The 26,166-nt window shown below is 46.1% G+C and overlaps 12 non-coding genes across 12 annotated transcripts; all 12 read right to left on the bottom strand.

Moving 5' to 3' along the window:
- Positions 1–300: 300 nt before the first annotated feature.
- Positions 301–491, bottom strand: LOC130341378 (U2 spliceosomal RNA). The gene has a single exon (XR_008881326.1). It is a non-coding gene; the product is annotated as a U2 spliceosomal RNA (small nuclear RNA).
- Positions 492–2,579: 2,088 nt separating this feature from the next.
- LOC130341377 (U2 spliceosomal RNA) lies at positions 2,580–2,770 on the bottom strand. The gene has a single exon (XR_008881325.1). It is a non-coding gene; the product is annotated as a U2 spliceosomal RNA (small nuclear RNA).
- Positions 2,771–4,866: 2,096 nt separating this feature from the next.
- LOC130341401 (U2 spliceosomal RNA) lies at positions 4,867–5,057 on the bottom strand. Its single transcript, XR_008881346.1, has one exon. It is a non-coding gene; the product is annotated as a U2 spliceosomal RNA (small nuclear RNA).
- Positions 5,058–7,138: 2,081 nt separating this feature from the next.
- On the bottom strand, positions 7,139–7,329 carry LOC130341400 (U2 spliceosomal RNA). Its single transcript, XR_008881345.1, has one exon. It is a non-coding gene; the product is annotated as a U2 spliceosomal RNA (small nuclear RNA).
- Positions 7,330–9,394: 2,065 nt separating this feature from the next.
- LOC130341468 (U2 spliceosomal RNA) lies at positions 9,395–9,585 on the bottom strand. Its single transcript, XR_008881401.1, has one exon. It is a non-coding gene; the product is annotated as a U2 spliceosomal RNA (small nuclear RNA).
- A 2,090-nt stretch (positions 9,586–11,675) lies between these two features.
- Positions 11,676–11,866, bottom strand: LOC130341467 (U2 spliceosomal RNA). The gene has a single exon (XR_008881400.1). It is a non-coding gene; the product is annotated as a U2 spliceosomal RNA (small nuclear RNA).
- A 2,082-nt stretch (positions 11,867–13,948) lies between these two features.
- Positions 13,949–14,139, bottom strand: LOC130341466 (U2 spliceosomal RNA). Its single transcript, XR_008881399.1, has one exon. It is a non-coding gene; the product is annotated as a U2 spliceosomal RNA (small nuclear RNA).
- A 2,086-nt stretch (positions 14,140–16,225) lies between these two features.
- LOC130341405 (U2 spliceosomal RNA) lies at positions 16,226–16,416 on the bottom strand. The gene has a single exon (XR_008881350.1). It is a non-coding gene; the product is annotated as a U2 spliceosomal RNA (small nuclear RNA).
- Positions 16,417–18,502: 2,086 nt separating this feature from the next.
- Positions 18,503–18,693, bottom strand: LOC130341465 (U2 spliceosomal RNA). The gene has a single exon (XR_008881398.1). It is a non-coding gene; the product is annotated as a U2 spliceosomal RNA (small nuclear RNA).
- Positions 18,694–20,773: 2,080 nt separating this feature from the next.
- Positions 20,774–20,964, bottom strand: LOC130341464 (U2 spliceosomal RNA). The gene has a single exon (XR_008881397.1). It is a non-coding gene; the product is annotated as a U2 spliceosomal RNA (small nuclear RNA).
- A 2,090-nt stretch (positions 20,965–23,054) lies between these two features.
- On the bottom strand, positions 23,055–23,245 carry LOC130341461 (U2 spliceosomal RNA). The gene has a single exon (XR_008881395.1). It is a non-coding gene; the product is annotated as a U2 spliceosomal RNA (small nuclear RNA).
- Positions 23,246–25,341: 2,096 nt separating this feature from the next.
- On the bottom strand, positions 25,342–25,532 carry LOC130341460 (U2 spliceosomal RNA). Its single transcript, XR_008881394.1, has one exon. It is a non-coding gene; the product is annotated as a U2 spliceosomal RNA (small nuclear RNA).
- Between the last annotated feature and the right edge of the window lie 634 nt (positions 25,533–26,166).

Raw genomic sequence — 26,166 nt, 5'->3', positions numbered from 1 at the left:
AGCACCCACCCGCTATCAAGGCAGCTGCCTATCATGTCATGCCCTACCTGCACAGGTGTGCTGGCTACTCAAATGATCCAATTAAGGAGGCCATTTAGTCAGCAGCAGCAGAAGTCCTGTGCCTGGATGCTCCAACAGCGGCCAGACACAAGCAGAAGCAGAAGCAGCAGAAGCAGCAGCAGCACCACCTTTTGTTTTTTGGCTGCAGCAGCAGCAGCAAGGCCCACAGGGCTGGCTAGCTGGCTAGCCAGCAAGCAGGTAGCAATGAAAGTAGGAATCTTTCTTTTTAACCCTGTAAGGGGGTGGTGCACTGTACCCGAAGATACTGCCATATCGGGTCAATGCATAGGGCGACGGAAGCAAGCTTCGAAATCGGCCCCCGTTCTCAAAAATCCATTTAATATATGGTCCCCAGATAGGGGACGTATCAGATATTAAACTGATAAGAACAGATACTACACTTGATCTTAGCCAAAAGGCCGAGAAGCGATAACCGTGAAAGGGGCGGGCCCAACAAGGTCCCCTTCATGGGCACTATCACTGCTTGCTGTCAGGGAGGCTGCCAGACAATTTTCCATGCACACTCTGGGCTGGGGGGCAGTCAACCACCAGTACACACAGCAGAACCTAAACCCATACCATTATTGCTAAGCAGCAAGACAGGGGCCCATTGCACTCCCACGGGGCCTTTTTAAATGCAATCCATAACCCGGATTTGCCAGGAACCCTTCTTACTCCTCCTACTTGCATGTGACACTGGGCTTAGGATCTGCATAGGAAACACACACACAAGCACACACCTACCTTTGTTGCCTGCAGATGCCTCCTTGGCTGTCCCCAAACGGTATCAAACCAACACCCACGGGAAGCTGTAAGCATAGAGGACATGCCTGCACCCCATTGGACTTACCTGTGTGGGTTAAATCCGGGTTATTTGACAACCTATGGCGGTGATGGTTCTGCTCAGGCAGAGCAGTGCTGATGCTCCTCATAAAGCTGTCGCTGCTGTGAAGGTTCTAGGTGACATCACAAATCCCTATGGTTACATACACAACAAAGCTGGGTTGTTGTTGTTTACACTCTGCAAGGCCTGTGGAAGTGAGTGACATCATAGCACTGTAGTTCTGAGGGTTCTAGATGGATGCAACAATCTCCTGTTGCTTCTATGAAGGCCATAATAGACGACATCACCAAACAGCTCCATAGTCACATACACAGCAAAGGAGAGATGTTGTTTACACCTAGTGATGTCAGTGGTATTGAGTGACATCACAGCACAGTGCTAAGGCTCCTGGGCCTGGACACAGCAGCGGCTGCAATATCTCAACGGAGAATACGTTTATATATATGTGTGTGTGTGCGCGTATATATATATATATATATATATATATATATATATATATATATATTTCTCCGCCGAAATCACTTTTAAACCCATTTCCACCTTTTTTTCCCTTCTCTTCCTCTTACTTTTTTTTCACGTTTTTTTACGTTTTTCTCCTTTTCGCCTCTTTTCTGGGCGTATTATTCTTCTTTTTCTTCTTTTTTTTCGTCTAATGCATACCCCATCAGTGCAGCAATGCTTATTCAATACCGCCAGCAGATGGAGACACTGGGGGATAATTTTCTAAGGATTTATACTGATTTTTCCTGTCTGAATTTGTCGCACAGAAAGTTGCAGGCCAAATATGTGTGACATTTCTGCGACTTTAGCTTCTAGAGCATTTTTACAACATTATACATAGGTGCTGAATACATAAAAAGCGACTGTTCAGTGACAGACAAGTCGCATCGGCTGAAAGTAGGCCAGAATGTCAGTCCATGTTGGAGCAGGTTTAGATACAGTCTAAAGTATAGATCTCAAAGTCTGTGCACAGAATTTAGCAAGGGCCTCGCACCTTCTGATGCATCAGGTAGGTGCACAATAGCATAGCCTAACCCTCTGTACTTTGGTCTATATTGATGCGGGACATAGACAGCCAGCTGATGACCAATCCATTAGTGCAATGGATGGCTGGAAGCATTTGTCTTTGCCTTTGCAATACCACAGAAGCAATGCATGGTCAATGTACAGCAATGACACACCTGTGTGAACAGCCAGGAGACCCCCCCCATGTTATGTTACATAGTTACATAGTTAGTACGGTCGAAAAAAGACATATGTCCATCAAGTTCAACCAGGGAATTAAGGGGTAGGGGTGTGGCGCGATATTGGGGAAGGGATGAGATTTTATATTTCTTCATAAGCATTAATCTTATTTTGTCAATTAGGAACATTCAGCACCCACCCGCTATCAAGGCAGCTGCCTATCATGTCATGCCCTACCTGCACAGGTGTGCTGGCTACTCAAATGATCCAATTAAGGAGGCCATTTAGTCAGCAGCAGCAGAAGTCCTGTGCCTGGACGCTCCAACAGCGGCCAGACACAAGCAGAAGCAGAAGCAGCAGAAGCAGCAGCAGCACCACCTTTTGTTTTTTGGCTGCAGCAGCAGCAGCAAGGCCCACAGGGCTGGCTAGCTGGCTAGCCAGCAAGCAGGTAGCAATGAAAGTAGGAATCTTTCTTTTTAACCCTGTAAGGGGGTGGTGCACTGTACCCGAAGATACTGCCATATCGGGTCAATGCATAGGGCGACGGAAGCAAGCTTCGAAATCGGCCCCCGTTCTCAAAAATCCATTTAATATATGGTCCCCAGATAGGGGACGTATCAGATATTAAACTGATAAGAACAGATACTACACTTGATCTTAGCCAAAAGGCCGAGAAGCGATAACCGTGAAAGGGGCGGGCCCAACAAGGTCCCCTTCATGGGCACTATCACTGCTTGCTGTCAGGGAGGCTGCCAGACAATTTTCCATGCACACTCTGGGCTGGGGGGCAGTCAACCACCAGTACACACAGCAGAACCTAAACCCATACCATTATTGCTAAGCAGCAAGACAGGGGCCCATTGCACTCCCACGGGGCCTTTTTAAATGCAATCCATAACCCGGATTTGCCAGGAACCCTTCTTACTCCTCCTACTTGCATGTGACACTGGGCTTAGGATCTGCATAGGAAACACACACACAAGCACACACCTACCTTTGTTGCCTGCAGATGCCTCCTTGGCTGTCCCCAAACGGTATCAAACCAACACCCACGGGAAGCTGTAAGCATAGAGGACATGCCTGCACCCCATTGGACTTACCTGTGTGGGTTAAATCCGGGTTATTTGACAACCTATGGCGGTGATGGTTCTGCTCAGGCAGAGCAGTGCTGATGCTCCTCATAAAGCTGTCGCTGCTGTGAAGGTTCTAGGTGACATCACAAATCCCTATGGTTACATACACAACAAAGCTGGGTTGTTGTTGTTTACACTCTGCAAGGCCTGTGGAAGTGAGTGACATCATAGCACTGTAGTTCTGAGGGTTCTAGATGGATGCAACAATCTCCTGTTGCTTCTATGAAGGCCATAATAGACGACATCACCAAACAGCTCCATAGTCACATACACAGCAAAGGAGAGATGTTGTTTACACCTAGTGATGTCAGTGGTATTGAGTGACATCACAGCACAGTGCTAAGGCTCCTGGGCCTGGACACAGCAGCGGCTGCAATATCTCAACGGAGAATACGTTTATATATATGTGTGTGTGTGCGCGTATATATATATATATATATATATATATATATATATATATATATATATATATATATTTCTCCGCCGAAATCACTTTTAAACCCATTTCCACCTTTTTTTCCCTTCTCTTCCTCTTACTTTTTTTTCACGTTTTTTTTACGTTTTTCTCCTTTTCGCCTCTTTTCTGGGCGTATTATTCTTCTTTTTCTTCTTTTTTTTCGTCTAATGCATACCCCATCAGTGCAGCAATGCTTATTCAATACCGCCAGCAGATGGAGACACTGGGGGATAATTTTCTAAGGATTTATACTGATTTTTCCTGTCTGAATTTGTCGCACAGAAAGTTGCAGGCCAAATATGTGTGACATTTCTGCGACTTTAGCTTCTAGAGCATTTTTACAACATTATACATAGGTGCTGAATACATAAAAAGCGACTGTTCAGCGACAGACAAGTCGCATCGGCTGAAAGTAGGCCAGAATGTCAGTCCATGTTGGAGCAGGTTTAGATACAGTCTAAAGTATAGATCTCAAAGTCTGTGCACAGAATTTAGCAAGGGCCTCGCACCTTCTGATGCATCAGGTAGGTGCACAATAGCATAGCCTAACCCTCTGTACTTTGGTCTATATTGATGCGGGACATAGACAGCCAGCTGATGACCAATCCATTAGTGCAATGGATGGCTGGAAGCATTTGTCTTTGCCTTTGCAATACCACAGAAGCAATGCATGGTCAATGTACATGACACACCTGTGTGAACAGCCAGGAGACCCCCCCCCATGTTATGTTACATAGTTACATAGTTAGTACGGTCGAAAAAAGACATATGTCCATCAAGTTCAACCAGGGAATTAAGGGGTAGGGGTGTGGCGCGATATTGGGGAAGGGATGAGATTTTATATTTCTTCATAAGCATTAATCTTATTTTGTCAATTAGGAACATTCAGCACCCACCCGCTATCAAGGCAGCTGCCTATCATGTCATGCCCTACCTGCACAGGTGTGCTGGCTACTCAAATGATCCAATTAAGGAGGCCATTTAGTCAGCAGCAGCAGAAGTCCTGTGCCTGGATGCTCCAACAGCGGCCAGACACAAGCAGAAGCAGAAGCAGCAGAAGCAGCAGCAGCACCACCTTTTGTTTTTTGGCTGCAGCAGCAGCAGCAAGGCCCACAGGGCTGGCTAGCTGGCTAGCCAGCAAGCAGGTAGCAATGAAAGTAGGAATCTTTCTTTTTAACCCTGTAAGGGGGTGGTGCACTGTACCCGAAGATACTGCCATATCGGGTCAATGCATAGGGCGACGGAAGCAAGCTTCGAAATCGGCCCCCCGTTCTCAAAAATCCATTTAATATATGTCCCCAGATAGGGGACGTATCAGATATTAAACTGATAAGAACAGATACTACACTTGATCTTAGCCAAAAGGCCGAGAAGCGATAACCGTGAAAGGGGCGGGCCCAACAAGGTCCCCTTCATGGGCACTATCACTGCTTGCTGTCAGGGAGGCTGCCAGACAATTTTCCATGCACACTCTGGGCTGGGGGGCAGTCAACCACCAGTACACACAGCAGAACCTAAACCCATACCATTATTGCTAAGCAGCAAGACAGGGGCCCATTGCACTCCCACGGGGCCTTTTTAAATGCAATCCATAACCCGGATTTGCCAGGAACCCTTCTTACTCCTCCTACTTGCATGTGACACTGGGCTTAGGATCTGCATAGGAAACACACACACAAGCACACACCTACCTTTGTTGCCTGCAGATGCCTCCTTGGCTGTCCCCAAACGGTATCAAACCAACACCCACGGGAAGCTGTAAGCATAGAGGACATGCCTGCACCCCATTGGACTTACCTGTGTGGGTTAAATCCGGGTTATTTGACAACCTATGGCGGTGATGGTTCTGCTCAGGCAGAGCAGTGCTGATGCTCCTCATAAAGCTGTCGCTGCTGTGAAGGTTCTAGGTGACATCACAAATCCCTATGGTTACATACACAACAAAGCTGGGTTGTTGTTGTTTACACTCTGCAAGGCCTGTGGAAGTGAGTGACATCATAGCACTGTAGTTCTGAGGGTTCTAGATGGATGCAACAATCTCCTGTTGCTTCTATGAAGGCCATAATAGACGACATCACCAAACAGCTCCATAGTCACATACACAGCAAAGGAGAGATGTTGTTTACACCTAGTGATGTCAGTGGTATTGAGTGACATCACAGCACAGTGCTAAGGCTCCTGGGCCTGGACACAGCAGCGGCTGCAATATCTCAACGGAGAATACGTTTATATATATGTGTGTGTGTGCGCGTATATATATATATATATATATATATATATATATATTTCTCCGCCGAAAATCACTTTTAAACCCATTTCCACCTTTTTTTCCCTTCTCTTCCTCTTACTTTTTTTTCACGTTTTTTTACGTTTTTCTCCTTTTCGCCTCTTTTCTGGGCGTATTATTCTTCTTTTTCTTCTTTTTTTTTCGTCTAATGCATACCCCATCAGTGCAGCAATGCTTATTCAATACCGCCAGCAGATGGAGACACTGGGGGATAATTTTCTAAGGATTTATACTGATTTTTCCTGTCTGAATTTGTCGCACAGAAAGTTGCAGGCCAAATATGTGTGACATTTCTGCGACTTTAGCTTCTAGAGCATTTTTACAACATTATACATAGGTGCTGAATACATAAAAAGCGACTGTTCAGCGACAGACAAGTCGCATCGGCTGAAAGTAGGCCAGAATGTCAGTCCATGTTGGAGCAGGTTTAGATACAGTCTAAAGTATAGATCTCAAAGTCTGTGCACAGAATTTAGCAAGGGCCTCGCACCTTCTGATGCATCAGGTAGGTGCACAATAGCATAGCCTAACACTCTGTACTTTGGTCTATATTGATGCGGGACATAGACAGCCAGCTGATGACCAATCCATTAGTGCAATGGATGGCTGGAAGCATTTGTCTTTGCCTTTGCAATACCACAGAAGCAATGCATGGTCAATGTACAGCAATGACACACCTGTGTGAACAGCCAGGAGACCCCCCCCATGTTATGTTACATAGTTACATAGTTAGTACGGTCGAAAAAAGACATATGTCCATCAAGTTCAACCAGGGAAATTAAGGGGTAGGGGTGTGGCGCGATATTGGGGAAGGGATGAGATTTTATATTTCTTCATAAGCATTAATCTTATTTTGTCAATTAGGAACATTCAGCACCCACCCGCTATCAAGGCAGCTGCCTATCATGTCATGCCCTACCTGCACAGGTGTGCTGGCTACTCAAATGATCCAATTAAGGAGGCCATTTAGTCAGCAGCAGCAGAAGTCCTGTGCCTGGACGCTCCAACAGCGGCCAGACACAAGCAGAAGCAGAAGCAGCAGAAGCAGCAGCAGCACCACCTTTTGTTTTTTGGCTGCAGCAGCAGCAGCAAGGCCCACAGGGCTGGCTAGCTGGCTAGCCAGCAAGCAGGTAGCAATGAAAGTAGGAATCTTTCTTTTTAACCCTGTAAGGGGGTGGTGCACTGTACCCGAAGATACTGCCATATCGGGTCAATGCATAGGGCGACGGAAGCAAGCTTCGAAATCGGCCCCCGTTCTAAAAAATCCATTTAATATATGGTCCCCAGATAGGGGACGTATCAGATATTAAACTGATAAGAACAGATACTACACTTGATCTTAGCCAAAAGGCCGAGAAGCGATAACCGTGAAAGGGGCGGGCCCAACAAGGTCCCCTTCATGGGCACTATCACTGCTTGCTGTCAGGGAGGCTGCCAGACAATTTTCCATGCACACTCTGGGCTGGGGGGCAGTCAACCACCAGTACACACAGCAGAACCTAAACCATACCATTATTGCTAAGCAGCAAGACAGGGGCCCATTGCACTCCCACGGGGCCTTTTTAAATGCAATCCATAACCCGGATTTGCCAGGAACCCTTCTTACTCCTCCTACTTGCATGTGACACTGGGCTTAGGATCTGCATAGGAAACACACACACAAGCACACACCTACCTTTGTTGCCTGCAGATGCCTCCTTGGCTGTCCCCAAACGGTATCAAACCAACACCCACGGGAAGCTGTAAGCATAGAGGACATGCCTGCACCCCATTGGACTTACCTGTGTGGGTTAAATCCGGGTTATTTGACAACCTATGGCGGTGATGGTTCTGCTCAGGCAGAGCAGTGCTGATGCTCCTCATAAAGCTGTCGCTGCTGTGAAGGTTCTAGGTGACATCACAAATCCCTATGGTTACATACACAACAAAGCTGGGTTGTTGTTGTTTACACTCTGCAAGGCCTGTGGAAGTGAGTGACATCATAGCACTGTAGTTCTGAGGGTTCTAGATGGATGCAACAATCTCCTGTTGCTTCTATGAAGGCCATAATAGACGACATCACCAAACAGCTCCATAGTCACATACACAGCAAAGGAGAGATGTTGTTTACACCTAGTGATGTCAGTGGTATTGAGTGACATCACAGCACAGTGCTAAGGCTCCTGGGCCTGGACACAGCAGCGGCTGCAATATCTCAACGGAGAATACGTTTATATATATGTGTGTGTGTGTGCGCGTATATATATATATATATATATATATATTTCTCCGCCGAAATCACTTTTAAACCCCATTTCCACCTTTTTTTCCCTTCTCTTCCTCTTACTTTTTTTTCACGTTTTTTTACGTTTTTCTCCTTTTCGCCTCTTTTCTGGGCGTATTATTCTTCTTTTCTTCTTTTTTTTCGTCTAATGCATACCCCATCAGTGCAGCAATGCTTATTCAATACCGCCAGCAGATGGAGACACTGGGGGATAATTTTCTAAGGATTATACTGATTTTTCCTGTCTGAATTTGTCACACAGAAAGTTGCAGGCCAAATATGTGTGACATTTCTGCGACTTTAGCTTCTAGAGCATTTTTACAACATTATACATAGGTGCTGAATACATAAAAAGCGACTGTTCAGCGACAGACAAGTCGCATCGGCTGAAAGTAGGCCAGAATGTCAGTCCATGTTGGAGCAGGTTTAGATACAGTCTAAAGTATAGATCTCAAAGTCTGTGCACAGAATTTAGCAAGGGCCTCGCACCTTCTGATGCATCAGGTAGGTGCACAATAGCATAGCCTAACCCTCTGTACTTTGGTCTATATTGATGCGGGACATAGACAGCCAGCTGATGACCAATCCATTAGTGCAATGGATGGCTGGAAGCATTTGTCTTTGCCTTTGCAATACCACAGAAGCAATGCATGGTCAATGTACAGCAATGACACACCTGTGTGAACAGCCAGGAGACCCCCCCCATGTTATGTTACATAGTTACATAGTTAGTACGGTCGAAAAAAGACATATGTCCATCAAGTTCAACCAGGGAATTAAGGGGTAGGGGTGTGGCGCGATATTGGGGGAAGGGATGAGATTTTATATTTCTTCATAAGCATTAATCTATTTTTGTCAATTAGGAACATTCAGCACCCACCCGCTATCAAGGCAGCTGCCTATCATGTCATGCCCTACCTGCACAGGTGTGCTGGCTACTCAAATGATCCAATTAAGGAGGCCATTTAGTCAGCAGCAGCAGAAGTCCTGTGCCTGGACGCTCCAACAGCGGCCAGACACAAGCAGAAGCAGCAGAAGCAGCAGCAGCACCACCTTTTGTTTTTTGGCTGCAGCAGCAGCAGCAAGGCCCACAGGGCTGGCTAGCTGGCTAGCCAGCAAGCAGGTAGCAATGAAAGTAGGAATCTTTCTTTTTAACCCTGTAAGGGGGTGGTGCACTGTACCCGAAGATACTGCCATATCGGGTCAATGCATAGGGCGACGGAAGCAAGCTTCGAAATCGGCCCCCGTTCTCAAAAATCCATTTAATATATGGTCCCCAGATAGGGGACGTATCAGATATTAAACTGATAAGAACAGATACTACACTTGATCTTAGCCAAAAGGCCGAGAAGCGATAACCGTGAAAGGGGCGGGCCCAACAAGGTCCCCTTCATGGGCACTATCACTGCTTGCTGTCAGGAGGCTGCCAGACAATTTTCCATGCACACTCTGGGCTGGGGGGCAGTCAACCACCAGTACACACAGCAGAAACCTAAACCCATACCATTATTGCTAAGCAGCAAGACAGGGGCCCATTGCACTCCCACGGGGGCCTTTTTAAATGCAATCCATAACCCGGATTTGCCAGGAACCCTTCTTACTCCTCCTACTTGCATGTGACACTGGGCTTAGGATCTGCATAGGAAACACACACACAAGCACACACCTACCTTTGTTGCCTGCAGATGCCTCCTTGGCTGTCCCCAAACGGTATCAAACCAACACCCACGGGAAGCTGTAAGCATAGAGGACATGCCTGCACCCCATTGGACTTACCTGTGTGGGTTAAATCCGGGTTATTTGACAACCTATGGCGGTGATGGTTCTGCTCAGGCAGAGCAGTGCTGATGCTCCTCATAAAGCTGTCGCTGCTGTGAAGGTTCTAGGTGACATCACAAATCCCTATGGTTACATACACAACAAAGCTGGGTTGTTGTTGTTTACACTCTGCAAGGCCTGTGGAAGTGAGTGACATCATAGCACTGTAGTTCTGAGGGTTCTAGATGGATGCAACAATCTCCTGTTGCTTCTATGAAGGCCATAATAGACGACATCACCAAACAGCTCCATAGTCACATACACAGCAAAGGAGAGATGTTGTTTACACCTAGTGATGTCAGTGGTATTGAGTGACATCACAGCACAGTGCTAAGGCTCCTGGGCCTGGACACAGCAGCGGCTGCAATATCTCAACGGAGAATACGTTTATATATATGTGTGTGTGTGCGCGTATATATATATATATATATATATATATATATATATATATATATATTTCTCCGCCGAAATCACTTTTAAACCCATTTCCACCTTTTTTTCCCTTCTCTTCCTCTTACTTTTTTTTCACGTTTTTTTACGTTTTTCTCCTTTTCGCCTCTTTTCTGGGCGTATTATTCTTCTTTTTCTTCTTTTTTTTCGTCTAATGCATACCCCATCAGTGCAGCAATGCTTATTCAATACCGCCAGCAGATGGAGACACTGGGGGATAATTTTCTAAGGATTTATACTGATTTTTCCTGTCTGAATTTGTCGCACAGAAAGTTGCAGGCCAAATATGTGTGACATTTCTGCGACTTTAGCTTCTAGAGCATTTTTACAACATTATACATAGGTGCTGAATACATAAAAAGCGACTGTTCAGCGACAGACAAGTCGCATCGGCTGAAAGTAGGCCAGAATGTCAGTCCATGTTGGAGCAGGTTTAGATACAGTCTAAAGTATAGATCTCAAAGTCTGTGCACAGAATTTAGCAAGGGCCTCGCACCTTCTGATGCATCAGGTAGGTGCACAATAGCATAGCCTAACCCTCTGTACTTTGGTCTATATTGATGCGGGACATAGACAGCCAGCTGATGACCAATCCATTAGTGCAATGGATGGCTGGAAGCATTTGTCTTTGCCTTTGCAATACCACAGAAGCAATGCATGGTCAATGTACAGCAATGACACACCTGTGTGAACAGCCAGGAGACCCCCCCCCATGTTATGTTACATAGTTACATAGTTAGTACGGTCGAAAAAAGACATATGTCCATCAAGTTCAACCAGGGAATTAAGGGGTAGGGGTGTGGCGCGATATTGGGGAAGGGATGAGATTTTATATTTCTTCATAAGCATTAATCTTATTTTGTCAATTAGGAACATTCAGCACCCACCCGCTATCAAGGCAGCTGCCTATCATGTCATGCCCTACCTGCACAGGTGTGCTGGCTACTCAAATGATCCAATTAAGGAGGCCATTTAGTCAGCAGCAGCAGAAGTCCTGTGCCTGGACGCTCCAACAGCGGCCAGACACAAGCAGAAGCAGAAGCAGCAGAAGCAGCAGCAGCACCACCTTTTGTTTTTTGGCTGCAGCAGCAGCAGCAAGGCCCACAGGGCTGGCTAGCTGGCTAGCCAGCAAGCAGGTAGCAATGAAAGTAGGAATCTTTCTTTTTAACCCTGTAAGGGGGTGGTGCACTGTACCCGAAGATACTGCCATATCGGGTCAATGCATAGGGCGACGGAAGCAAGCTTCGAAATCGGCCCCCGTTCTCAAAAATCCATTTAATATATGGTCCCCAGATAGGGGACGTATCAGATATTAAACTGATAAGAACAGATACTACACTTGATCTTAGCCAAAAGGCCGAGAAGCGATAACCGTGAAAGGGGCGGGCCCAACAAGGTCCCCTTCATGGGCACTATCACTGCTTGCTGTCAGGGAGGCTGCCAGACAATTTTCCATGCACACTCTGGGCTGGGGGGCAGTCAACCACCAGTACACACAGCAGAACCTAAACCCATACCATTATTGCTAAGCAGCAAGACAGGGGCCCATTGCACTCCCACGGGGCCTTTTTAAATGCAATCCATAACCCGGATTTGCCAGGAACCCTTCTTACTCCTCCTACTTGCATGTGACACTGGGCTTAGGATCTGCATAGGAAACACACACACAAGCACACACCTACCTTTGTTGCCTGCAGATGCCTCCTTGGCTGTCCCCAAACGGTATCAAACCAACACCCACGGGAAGCTGTAAGCATAGAGGACATGCCTGCACCCCATTGGACTTACCTGTGTGGGTTAAATCCGGGTTATTTGACAACCTATGGCGGTGATGGTTCTGCTCAGGCAGAGCAGTGCTGATGCTCCTCATAAAGCTGTCGCTGCTGTGAAGGTTCTAGGTGACATCACAAATCCCTATGGTTACATACACAACAAAGCTGGGTTGTTGTTGTTTACACTCTGCAAGGCCTGTGGAAGTGAGTGACATCATAGCACTGTAGTTCTGAGGGTTCTAGATGGATGCAACAATCTCCTGTTGCTTCTATGAAGGCCATAATAGACGACATCACCAAACAGCTCCATAGTCACATACACAGCAAAGGAGAGATGTTGTTTACACCTAGTGATGTCAGTGGTATTGAGTGACATCACAGCACAGTGCTAAGGCTCCTGGGCCTGGACACAGCAGCGGCTGCAATATCTCAACGGAGAATACGTTTATATATATGTGTGTGTGTGCGCGTATATATATATATATATATATATATATATATATATATATTTCTCCGCCGAAATCACTTTTAAACCCATTTCCACCTTTTTTTCCCTTCTCTTCCTCTTACTTTTTTTTCACGTTTTTTTACGTTTTTCTCCTTTTCGCCTCTTTTCTGGGCGTATTATTCTTCTTTTTCTTCTTTTTTTTCGTCTAATGCATACCCCATCAGTGCAGCAATGCTTATTCAATACCGCCAGCAGATGGAGACACTGGGGGATAATTTTCTAAGGATTTATACTGATTTTTCCTGTCTGAATTTGTCGCACAGAAAGTTGCAGGCCAAATATGTGTGACATTTCTGCGACTTTAGCTTCTAGAGCATTTTTACAACATTATACATAGGTGCTGAATACATAAAAAGCGACTGTTCAGCGACAGACAAGTCGCATCGGCTGAAAGTAGGCCAGAATGTCAGTCCATGTTGGAGCAGGTTTAGATACAGTCTAAAGTATAGATCTCAAAGTCTGTGCACAGAATTTAGCAAGGGCCTCGCACCTTCTGATGCATCAGGTAGGTGCACAATAGCATAGCCTAACCCTCTGTACTTTGGTCTATATTGATGCGGGACATAGACAGCCAGCTGATGACCAATCCATTAGTGCAATGGATGGCTGGAAGCATTTGTCTTTGCCTTTGCAATACCACAGAAGCAATGCATGGTCAATGTACAGCAATGACACACCTGTGTGAACAGCCAGGAGACCCCCCCCATGTTATGTTACATAGTTACATAGTTAGTACGGTCGAAAAAAGACATATGTCCATCAAGTTCAACCAGGGAATTAAGGGGTAGGGGTGTGGCGCGATATTGGGGAAGGGATGAGATTTTATATTTCTTCATAAGCATTAATCTTATTTTGTCAATTAGGAACATTCAGCACCCACCCGCTATCAAGGCAGCTGCCTATCATGTCATGCCCTACCTGCACAGGTGTGCTGGCTACTCAAATGATCCAATTAAGGAGGCCATTTAGTCAGCAGCAGCAGAAGTCCTGTGCCTGGACGCTCCAACAGCGGCCAGACACAAGCAGAAGCAGAAGCAGCAGAAGCAGCAGCAGCACCACCTTTTGTTTTTTGGCTGCAGCAGCAGCAGCAAGGCCCACAGGGCTGGCTAGCTGGCTAGCCAGCAAGCAGGTAGCAATGAAAGTAGGAATCTTTCTTTTTAACCCTGTAAGGGGGTGGTGCACTGTACCCGAAGATACTGCCATATCGGGTCAATGCATAGGGCGACGGAAGCAAGCTTCGAAATCGGCCCCCGTTCTCAAAAATCCATTTAATATATGGTCCCCAGATAGGGGACGTATCAGATATTAAACTGATAAGAACAGATACTACACTTGATCTTAGCCAAAAGGCCGAGAAGCGATAACCGTGAAAGGGGCGGGCCCAACAAGGTCCCCTTCATGGGCACTATCACTGCTTGCTGTCAGGGAGGCTGCCAGACAATTTTCCATGCACACTCTGGGCTGGGGGGCAGTCAACCACCAGTACACACAGCAGAACCTAAACCCATACCATTATTGCTAAGCAGCAAGACAGGGGCCCATTGCACTCCCACGGGGCCTTTTTAAATGCAATCCATAACCCGGATTTGCCAGGAACCCTTCTTACTCCTCCTACTTGCATGTGACACTGGGCTTAGGATCTGCATAGGAAACACACACACAAGCACACACCTACCTTTGTTGCCTGCAGATGCCTCCTTGGCTGTCCCCAAACGGTATCAAACCAACACCCACGGGAAGCTGTAAGCATAGAGGACATGCCTGCACCCCATTGGACTTACCTGTGTGGGTTAAATCCGGGTTATTTGACAACCTATGGCGGTGATGGTTCTGCTCAGGCAGAGCAGTGCTGATGCTCCTCATAAAGCTGTCGCTGCTGTGAAGGTTCTAGGTGACATCACAAATCCCTATAGTTACATACACAACAAAGCTGGGTTGTTGTTGTTTACACTCTGCAAGGCCTGTGGAAGTGAGTGACATCATAGCACTGTAGTTCTGAGGGTTCTAGATGGATGCAACAATCTCCTGTTGCTTCTATGAAGGCCATAATAGACGACATCACCAAACAGCTCCATAGTCACATACACAGCAAAGGAGAGATGTTGTTTACACCTAGTGATGTCAGTGGTATTGAGTGACATCACAGCACAGTGCTAAGGCTCCTGGGCCTGGACACAGCAGCGGCTGCAATATCTCAACGGAGAATACGTTTATATATATGTGTGTGTGTGCGCGTATATATATATATATATATATATATATATATATATATATATATTTCTCCGCCGAAATCACTTTTAAACCCATTTCCACCTTTTTTTCCCTTCTCTTCCTCTTACTTTTTTTTCACGTTTTTTTACGTTTTTCTCCTTTTCGCCTCTTTTCTGGGCGTATTATTCTTCTTTTTCTTCTTTTTTTTCGTCTAATGCATACCCCATCAGTGCAGCAATGCTTATTCAATACCGCCAGCAGATGGAGACACTGGGGGATAATTTTCTAAGGATTTATACTGATTTTTCCTGTCTGAATTTGTCGCACAGAAAGTTGCAGGCCAAATATGTGTGACATTTCTGCGACTTTAGCTTCTAGAGCATTTTTACAACATTATACATAGGTGCTGAATACATAAAAAGCGACTGTTCAGCGACAGACAAGTCGCATCGGCTGAAAGTAGGCCAGAATGTCAGTCCATGTTGGAGCAGGTTTAGATACAGTCTAAAGTATAGATCTCAAAGTCTGTGCACAGAATTTAGCAAGGGCCTCGCACCTTCTGATGCATCAGGTAGGTGCACAATAGCATAGCCTAACCCTCTGTACTTTGGTCTATATTGATGCGGGACATAGACAGCCAGCTGATGACCAATCCATTAGTGCAATGGATGGCTGGAAGCATTTGTCTTTGCCTTTGCAATACCACAGAAGCAATGCATGGTCAATGTACAGCAATGACACACCTGTGTGAACAGCCAGGAGACCCCCCCCATGTTATGTTACATAGTTACATAGTTAGTACGGTCGAAAAAAGACATATGTCCATCAAGTTCAACCAGGGAATTAAGGGGTAGGGGTGTGGCGCGATATTGGGGAAGGGATGAGATTTTATATTTCTTCATAAGCATTAATCTTATTTTGTCAATTAGGAACATTCAGCACCCACCCGCTATCAAGGCAGCTGCCTATCATGTCATGCCCTACCTGCACAGGTGTGCTGGCTACTCAAATGATCCAATTAAGGAGGCCATTTAGTCAGCAGCAGCAGAAGTCCTGTGCCTGGACGCTCCAACAGCGGCCAGACACAAGCAGAAGCAGAAGCAGCAGAAGCAGCAGCAGCACCACCTTTTGTTTTTTGGCTGCAGCAGCAGCAGCAAGGCCCACAGGGCTGGCTAGCTGGCTAGCCAGCAAGCAGGTAGCAATGAAAGTAGGAATCTTTCTTTTTAACCCTGTAAGGGGGTGGTGCACTGTACCCGAAGATACTGCCATATCGGGTCAATGCATAGGGCGACGGAAGCAAGCTTCGAAATCGGCCCCCGTTCTCAAAAATCCATTTAATATATGGTCCCCAGATAGGGGACGTATCAGATATTAAACTGATAAGAACAGATACTACACTTGATCTTAGCCAAAAGACCGAGAAGCGATAACCGTGAAAGGGGCGGGCCCAACAAGGTCCCCTTCATGGGCACTATCACTGCTTGCTGTCAGGGAGGCTGCCAGACAATTTTCCATGCACACTCTGGGCTGGGGGGCAGTCAACCACCAGTACACACAGCAGAACCTAAACCCATACCATTATTGCTAAGCAGCAAGACAGGGGCCCATTGCACTCCCACGGGGCCTTTTTAAATGCAATCCATAACCCGGATTTGCCAGGAACCCTTCTTACTCCTCCTACTTGCATGTGACACTGGGCTTAGGATCTGCATAGGAAACACACACACAAGCACACACCTACCTTTGTTGCCTGCAGATGCCTCCTTGGCTGTCCCTAAACGGTATCAAACCAACACCCACGGGAAGCTGTAAGCATAGAGGACATGCCTGCACCCCATTGGACTTACCTGTGTGGGTTAAATCCGGGTTATTTGACAACCTATGGCGGTGATGGTTCTGCTCAGGCAGAGCAGTGCTGATGCTCCTCATAAAGCTGTCGCTGCTGTGAAGGTTCTAGGTGACATCACAAATCCCTATGGTTACATACACAACAAAGCTGGGTTGTTGTTGTTTACACTCTGCAAGGCCTGTGGAAGTGAGTGACATCATAGCACTGTAGTTCTGAGGGTTCTAGATGGATGCAACAATCTCCTGTTGCTTCTATGAAGGCCATAATAGACGACATCACCAAACAGCTCCATAGTCACATACACAGCAAAGGAGAGATGTTGTTTACACCTAGTGATGTCAGTGGTATTGAGTGACATCACAGCACAGTGCTAAGGCTCCTGGGCCTGGACACAGCAGCGGCTGCAATATCTCAACGGAGAATACGTTTATATATATGTGTGTGTGTGCGCGTATATATATATATATATATATATATATATATATATATATATATATATTTCTCCGCCGAAATCACTTTTAAACCCATTTCCACCTTTTTTTCCCTTCTCTTCCTCTTACTTTTTTTTCACGTTTTTTTACGTTTTTCTCCTTTTCGCCTCTTTTCTGGGCGTATTATTCTTCTTTTTCTTCTTTTTTTTCGTCTAATGCATACCCCATCAGTGCAGCAATGCTTATTCAATACCGCCAGCAGATGGAGACACTGGGGGATAATTTTCTAAGGATTTATACTGATTTTTCCTGTCTGAATTTGTCGCACAGAAAGTTGCAGGCCAAATATGTGTGACATTTCTGCGACTTTAGCTTCTAGAGCATTTTTACAACATTATACATAGGTGCTGAATACATAAAAAGCGACTGTTCAGCGACAGACAAGTCGCATCGGCTGAAAGTAGGCCAGAATGTCAGTCCATGTTGGAGCAGGTTTAGATACAGTCTAAAGTATAGATCTCAAAGTCTGTGCACAGAATTTAGCAAGGGCCTCGCACCTTCTGATGCATCAGGTAGGCAATAGCATAGCCTAACCCTCTGTACTTTGGTCTATATTGATGCGGGACATAGACAGCCAGCTGATGACCAATCCATTAGTGCAATGGATGGCTGGAAGCATTTGTCTTTGCCTTTGCAATACCACAGAAGCAATGCATGGTCAATGTACAGCAATGACACACCTGTGTGAACAGCCAGGAGACCCCCCCCATGTTATGTTACATAGTTACATAGTTAGTACGGTCGAAAAAAGACATATGTCCATCAAGTTCAACCAGGGAATTAAGGGGTAGGGGTGTGGCGCGATATTGGGGAAGGGATGAGATTTTATATTTCTTCATAAGCATTAATCTTATTTTGTCAATTAGGAACATTCAGCACCCACCCGCTATCAAGGCAGCTGCCTATCATGTCATGCCCTACCTGCACAGGTGTGCTGGCTACTCAAATGATCCAATTAAGGAGGCCATTTAGTCAGCAGCAGCAGAAGTCCTGTGCCTGGACGCTCCAACAGCGGCCAGACACAAGCAGAAGCAGAAGCAGCAGAAGCAGCAGCAGCACCACCTTTTGTTTTTTGGCTGCAGCAGCAGCAGCAAGGCCCACAGGGCTGGCTAGCTGGCTAGCCAGCAAGCAGGTAGCAATGAAAGTAGGAATCTTTCTTTTTAACCCTGTAAGGGGGTGGTGCACTGTACCCGAAGATACTGCCATATCGGGTCAATGCATAGGGCGACGGAAGCAAGCTTCGAAATCGGCCCCCGTTCTCAAAAATCCATTTAATATATGGTCCCCAGATAGGGGACGTATCAGATATTAAACTGATAAGAACAGATACTACACTTGATCTTAGCCAAAAGGCCGAGAAGCGATAACCGTGAAAGGGGCGGGCCCAACAAGGTCCCCTTCATGGGCACTATCACTGCTTGCTGTCAGGGAGGCTGCCAGACAATTTTCCATGCACACTCTGGGCTGGGGGGCAGTCAACCACCAGTACACACAGCAGAACCTAAACCCATACCATTATTGCTAAGCAGCAAGACAGGGGCCCATTGCACTCCCACGGGGCCTTTTTAAATGCAATCCATAACCCGGATTTGCCAGGAACCCTTCTTACTCCTCCTACTTGCATGTGACACTGGGCTTAGGATCTGCATAGGAAACACACACACAAGCACACACCTACCTTTGTTGCCTGCAGATGCCTCCTTGGCTGTCCCCAAACGGTATCAAACCAACACCCACGGGAAGCTGTAAGCATAGAGGACATGCCTGCACCCCATTGGACTTACCTGTGTGGGTTAAATCCGGGTTATTTGACAACCTATGGCGGTGATGGTTCTGCTCAGGCAGAGCAGTGCTGATGCTCCTCATAAAGCTGTCGCTGCTGTGAAGGTTCTAGGTGACATCACAAATCCCTATGGTTACATACACAACAAAGCTGGGTTGTTGTTGTTTACACTCTGCAAGGCCTGTGGAAGTGAGTGACATCATAGCACTGTAGTTCTGAGGGTTCTAGATGGATGCAACAATCTCCTGTTGCTTCTATGAAGGCCATAATAGACGACATCACCAAACAGCTCCATAGTCACATACACAGCAAAGGAGAGATGTTGTTTACACCTAGTGATGTCAGTGGTATTGAGTGACATCACAGCACAGTGCTAAGGCTCCTGGGCCTGGACACAGCAGCGGCTGCAATATCTCAACGGAGAATACGTTTATATATATGTGTGTGTGTGCGCGTATATATATATATATATATATATATATATATATATATTTCTCCGCCGAAATCACTTTTAAACCCATTTCCACCTTTTTTTCCCTTCTCTTCCTCTTACTTTTTTTTCACGTTTTTTTACGTTTTTCTCCTTTTCGCCTCTTTTCTGGGCGTATTATTCTTCTTTTTCTTCTTTTTTTTCGTCTAATGCATACCCCATCAGTGCAGCAATGCTTATTCAATACCGCCAGCAGATGGAGACACTGGGGGATAATTTTCTAAGGATTTATACTGATTTTTCCTGTCTGAATTTGTCGCACAGAAAGTTGCAGGCCAAATATGTGTGACATTTCTGCGACTTTAGCTTCTAGAGCATTTTTACAACATTATACATAGGTGCTGAATACATAAAAAGCGACTGTTCAGCGACAGACAAGTCGCATCGGCTGAAAGTAGGCCAGAATGTCAGTCCATGTTGGAGCAGGTTTAGATACAGTCTAAAGTATAGATCTCAAAGTCTGTGCACAGAATTTAGCAAGGGCCTCGCACCTTCTGATGCATCAGGTAGGTGCACAATAGCATAGCCTAACCCTCTGTACTTTGGTCTATATTGATGCGGGACATAGACAGCCAGCTGATGACCAATCCATTAGTGCAATGGATGGCTGGAAGCATTTGTCTTTGCCTTTGCAATACCACAGAAGCAATGCATGGTCAATGTACAGCAATGACACACCTGTGTGAACAGCCAGGAGACCCCCCCCATGTTATGTTACATAGTTACATAGTTAGTACGGTCGAAAAAAGACATATGTCCATCAAGTTCAACCAGGGAATTAAGGGGTAGGGGTGTGGCGCGATATTGGGGAAGGGATGAGATTTTATATTTCTTCATAAGCATTAATCTTATTTTGTCAATTAGGAACATTCAGCACCCACCCGCTATCAAGGCAGCTGCCTATCATGTCATGCCCTACCTGCACAGGTGTGCTGGCTACTCAAATGATCCAATTAAGGAGGCCATTTAGTCAGCAGCAGCAGAAGTCCTGTGCCTGGACGCTCCAACAGCGGCCAGACACAAGCAGAAGCAGAAGCAGCAGAAGCAGCAGCAGCACCACCTTTTGTTTTTTGGCTGCAGCAGCAGCAGCAAGGCCCACAGGGCTGACTAGCTGGCTAGCCAGCAAGCAGGTAGCAATGAAAGTAGGAATCTTTCTTTTTAACCCTGTAAGGGGGTGGTGCACTGTACCCGAAGATACTGCCATATCGGGTCAATGCATAGGGCGACGGAAGCAAGCTTCGAAATCGGCCCCCGTTCTCAAAAATCCATTTAATATATGGTCCCCAGATAGGGGACGTATCAGATATTAAACTGATAAGAACAGATACTACACTTGATCTTAGCCAAAAGGCCGAGAAGCGATAACCGTGAAAGGGGCGGGCCCAACAAGGTCCCCTTCATGGGCACTATCACTGCTTGCTGTCAGGGAGGCTGCCAGACAATTTTCCATGCACACTCTGGGCTGGGGGGCAGTCAACCACCAGTACACACAGCAGAACCTAAACCCATACCATTATTGCTAAGCAGCAAGACAGGGGCCCATTGCACTCCCACGGGGCCTTTTTAAATGCAATCCATAACCCGGATTTGCCAGGAACCCTTCTTACTCCTCCTACTTGCATGTGACACTGGGCTTAGGATCTGCATAGGAAACACACACACAAGCACACACCTACCTTTGTTGCCTGCAGATGCCTCCTTGGCTGTCCCCAAACGGTATCAAACCAACACCCACGGGAAGCTGTAAGCATAGAGGACATGCCTGCACCCCATTGGACTTACCTGTGTGGGTTAAATCCGGGTTATTTGACAACCTATGGCGGTGATGGTTCTGCTCAGGCAGAGCAGTGCTGATGCTCCTCATAAAGCTGTCGCTGCTGTGAAGGTTCTAGGTGACATCACAAATCCCTATGGTTACATACACAACAAAGCTGGGTTGTTGTTGTTTACACTCTGCAAGGCCTGTGGAAGTGAGTGACATCATAGCACTGTAGTTCTGAGGGTTCTAGATGGATGCAACAATCTCCTGTTGCTTCTATGAAGGCCATAATAGACGACATCACCAAACAGCTCCATAGTCACATACACAGCAAAGGAGAGATGTTGTTTACACCTAGTGATGTCAGTGGTATTGAGTGACATCACAGCACAGTGCTAAGGCTCCTGGGCCTGGACACAGCAGCGGCTGCAATATCTCAATGGAGAATACGTTTATATATATGTGTGTGTGTGCGCGTATATATATATATATATATATATATATATATATATATATATATATATTTCTCCGCCGAAATCACTTTTAAACCCATTTCCACCTTTTTTTCCCTTCTCTTCCTCTTACTTTTTTTTCACGTTTTTTTACGTTTTTCTCCTTTTCGCCTCTTTTCTGGGCGTATTATTCTTCTTTTTCTTCTTTTTTTTCGTCTAATGCATACCCCATCAGTGCAGCAATGCTTATTCAATACCGCCAGCAGATGGAGACACTGGGGGATAATTTTCTAAGGATTTATACTGATTTTTCCTGTCTGAATTTGTCGCACAGAAAGTTGCAGGCCAAATATGTGTGACATTTCTGCGACTTTAGCTTCTAGAGCATTTTTACAACATTATACATAGGTGCTGAATACATAAAAAGCGACTGTTCAGCGACAGACAAGTCGCATCGGCTGAAAGTAGGCCAGAATGTCAGTCCATGTTGGAGCAGGTTTAGATACAGTCTAAAGTATAGATCTCAAAGTCTGTGCACAGAATTTAGCAAGGGCCTCGCACCTTCTGATGCATCAGGTAGGTGCACAATAGCATAGCCTAACCCTCTGTACTTTGGTCTATATTGATGCGGGACATAGACAGCCAGCTGATGACCAATCCATTAGTGCAATGGATGGCTGGAAGCATTTGTCTTTGCCTTTGCAATACCACAGAAGCAATGCATGGTCAATGTACAGCAATGACACACCTGTGTGAACAGCCAGGAGACCCCCCCCATGTTATGTTACATAGTTACATAGTTAGTACGGTCGAAAAAAGACATATGTCCATCAAGTTCAACCAGGGAATTAAGGGGTAGGGGTGTGGCGCGATATTGGGGAAGGGATGAGATTTTATATTTCTTCATAAGCATTAATCTTATTTTGTCAATTAGGAACATTCAGCACCCACCCGCTATCAAGGCAGCTGCCTATCATGTCATGCCCTACCTGCACAGGTGTGCTGGCTACTCAAATGATCCAATTAAGGAGGCCATTTAGTCAGCAGCAGCAGAAGTCCTGTGCCTGGACGCTCCAACAGCGGCCAGACACAAGCAGAAGCAGAAGCAGCAGAAGCAGCAGCAGCACCACCTTTTGTTTTTTGGCTGCAGCAGCAGCAGCAAGGCCCACAGGGCTGGCTAGCTGGCTAGCCAGCAAGCAGGTAGCAATGAAAGTAGGAATCTTTCTTTTTAACCCTGTAAGGGGGTGGTGCACTGTACCCGAAGATACTGCCATATCGGGTCAATGCATAGGGCGACGGAAGCAAGCTTCGAAATCGGCCCCCGTTCTCAAAAATCCATTTAATATATGGTCCCCAGATAGGGGACGTATCAGATATTAAACTGATAAGAACAGATACTACACTTGATCTTAGCCAAAAGGCCGAGAAGCGATAACCGTGAAAGGGGCGGGCCCAACAAGGTCCCCTTCATGGGCACTATCACTGCTTGCTGTCAGGGAGGCTGCCAGACAATTTTCCATGCACACTCTGGGCTGGGGGGCAGTCAACCACCAGTACACACAGCAGAACCTAAACCCATACCATTATTGCTAAGCAGCAAGACAGGGGCCCATTGCACTCCCACGGGGCCTTTTTAAATGCAATCCATAACCCGGATTTGCCAGGAACCCTTCTTACTCCTCCTACTTGCATGTGACACTGGGCTTAGGATCTGCATAGGAAACACACACACAAGCACACACCTACCTTTGTTGCCTGCAGATGCCTCCTTGGCTGTCCCCAAACGGTATCAAACCAACACCCACGGGAAGCTGTAAGCATAGAGGACATGCCTGCACCCCATTGGACTTACCTGTGTGGGTTAAATCCGGGTTATTTGACAACCTATGGCGGTGATGGTTCTGCTCAGGCAGAGCAGTGCTGATGCTCCTCATAAAGCTGTCGCTGCTGTGAAGGTTCTAGGTGACATCACAAATCCCTATGGTTACATACACAACAAAGCTGGGTTGTTGTTGTTTACACTCTGCAAGGCCTGTGGAAGTGAGTGACATCATAGCACTGTAGTTCTGAGGGTTCTAGATGGATGCAACAATCTCCTGTTGCTTCTATGAAGGCCATAATAGACGACATCACCAAACAGCTCCATAGTCACATACACAGCAAAGGAGAGATGTTGTTTACACCTAGTGATGTCAGTGGTATTGAGTGACATCACAGCACAGTGCTAAGGCTCCTGGGCCTGGACACAGCAGCGGCTGCAATATCTCAACGGAGAATACGTTTATATATATGTGTGTGTGTGCGCGTATATATATATATATATATATATATATATATATATATATATATATATATATATTTCTCCGCCGAAATCACTTTTAAACCCATTTCCACCTTTTTTTCCCTTCTCTTCCTCTTACTTTTTTTTCACGTTTTTTTACGTTTTTCTCCTTTTCGCCTCTTTTCTGGGCGTATTATTCTTCTTTTTCTTCTTTTTTTTCGTCTAATGCATACCCCATCAGTGCAGCAATGCTTATTCAATACCGCCAGCAGATGGAGACACTGGGGGATAATTTTCTAAGGATTTATACTGATTTTTCCTGTCTGAATTTGTCGCACAGAAAGTTGCAGGCCAAATATGTGTGACATTTCTGCGACTTTAGCTTCTAGAGCATTTTTACAACATTATACATAGGTGCTGAATACATAAAAAGCGACTGTTCAGCGACAGACAAGTCGCATCGGCTGAAAGTAGGCCAGAATGTCAGTCCATGTTGGAGCAGGTTTAGATACAGTCTAAAGTATAGATCTCAAAGTCTGTGCACAGAATTTAGCAAGGGCCTCGCACCTTCTGATGCATCAGGTAGGTGCATAGGGCAATAGCCTAACCCTCTGTACTTTGGTCTATATTGATGCGGGACATAGACAGCCAGCTGATGACCAATCCATTAGTGCAATGGATGGCTGGAAGCATTTGTCTTTGCCTTTGCAATACCACAGAAGCAATGCATGGTCAATGTACAGCAATGACACACCTGTGTGAACAGCCAGGAGACCCCCCCCATGTTATGTTACATAGTTACATAGTTAGTACGGTCGAAAAAAGACATATGTCCATCAAGTTCAACCAGGGAATTAAGGGGTAGGGGTGTGGCGCGATATTGGGGAAGGGATGAGATTTTATATTTCTTCATAAGCATTAATCTTATTTTGTCAATTAGGAACATTCAGCACCCACCCGCTATCAAGGCAGCTGCCTATCATGTCATGCCCTACCTGCACAGGTGTGCTGGCTACTCAAATGATCCAATTAAGGAGGCCATTTAGTCAGCAGCAGCAGAAGTCCTGTGCCTGGACGCTCCAACAGCGGCCAGACACAAGCAGAAGCAGAAGCAGCAGAAGCAGCAGCAGCACCACCTTTTGTTTTTTGGCTGCAGCAGCAGCAGCAAGGCCCACAGGGCTGGCTAGCTGGCTAGCCAGCAAGCAGGTAGCAATGAAAGTAGGAATCTTTCTTTTTAACCCTGTAAGGGGGTGGTGCACTGTACCCGAAGATACTGCCATATCGGGTCAATGCATAGGGCGACGGAAGCAAGCTTCGAAATCGGCCCCCGTTCTCAAAAATCCATTTAATATATGGTCCCCAGATAGGGGACGTATCAGATATTAAACTGATAAGAACAGATACTACACTTGATCTTAGCCAAAAGGCCGAGAAGCGATAACCGTGAAAGGGGCGGGCCCAACAAGGTCCCCTTCATGGGCACTATCACTGCTTGCTGTCAGGGAGGCTGCCAGACAATTTTCCATGCACACTCTGGGCTGGGGGGCAGTCAACCACCAGTACACACAGCAGAACCTAAACCCATACCATTATTGCTAAGCAGCAAGACAGGGGCCCATTGCACTCCCACGGGGCCTTTTTAAATGCAATCCATAACCCGGATTTGCCAGGAACCCTTCTTACTCCTCCTACTTGCATGTGACACTGGGCTTAGGATCTGCATAGGAAACACACACACAAGCACACACCTACCTTTGTTGCCTGCAGATGCCTCCTTGGCTGTCCCCAAACGGTATCAAACCAACACCCACGGGAAGCTGTAAGCATAGAGGACATGCCTGCACCCCATTGGACTTACCTGTGTGGGTTAAATCCGGGTTATTTGACAACCTATGGCGGTGATGGTTCTGCTCAGGCAGAGCAGTGCTGATGCTCCTCATAAAGCTGTCGCTGCTGTGAAGGTTCTAGGTGACATCACAAATCCCTATGGTTACATACACAACAAAGCTGGGTTGTTGTTGTTTACACTCTGCAAGGCCTGTGGAAGTGAGTGACATCATAGCACTGTAGTTC

The sequence above is a fragment of the Hyla sarda genome, unplaced genomic scaffold (genome assembly GCF_029499605.1).
Source record: "Hyla sarda isolate aHylSar1 unplaced genomic scaffold, aHylSar1.hap1 scaffold_620, whole genome shotgun sequence".
NCBI lineage: Eukaryota > Metazoa > Chordata > Amphibia > Anura > Hylidae > Hyla > Hyla sarda.
This window is presented reverse-complemented; position numbering and strand designations above follow the sequence as displayed.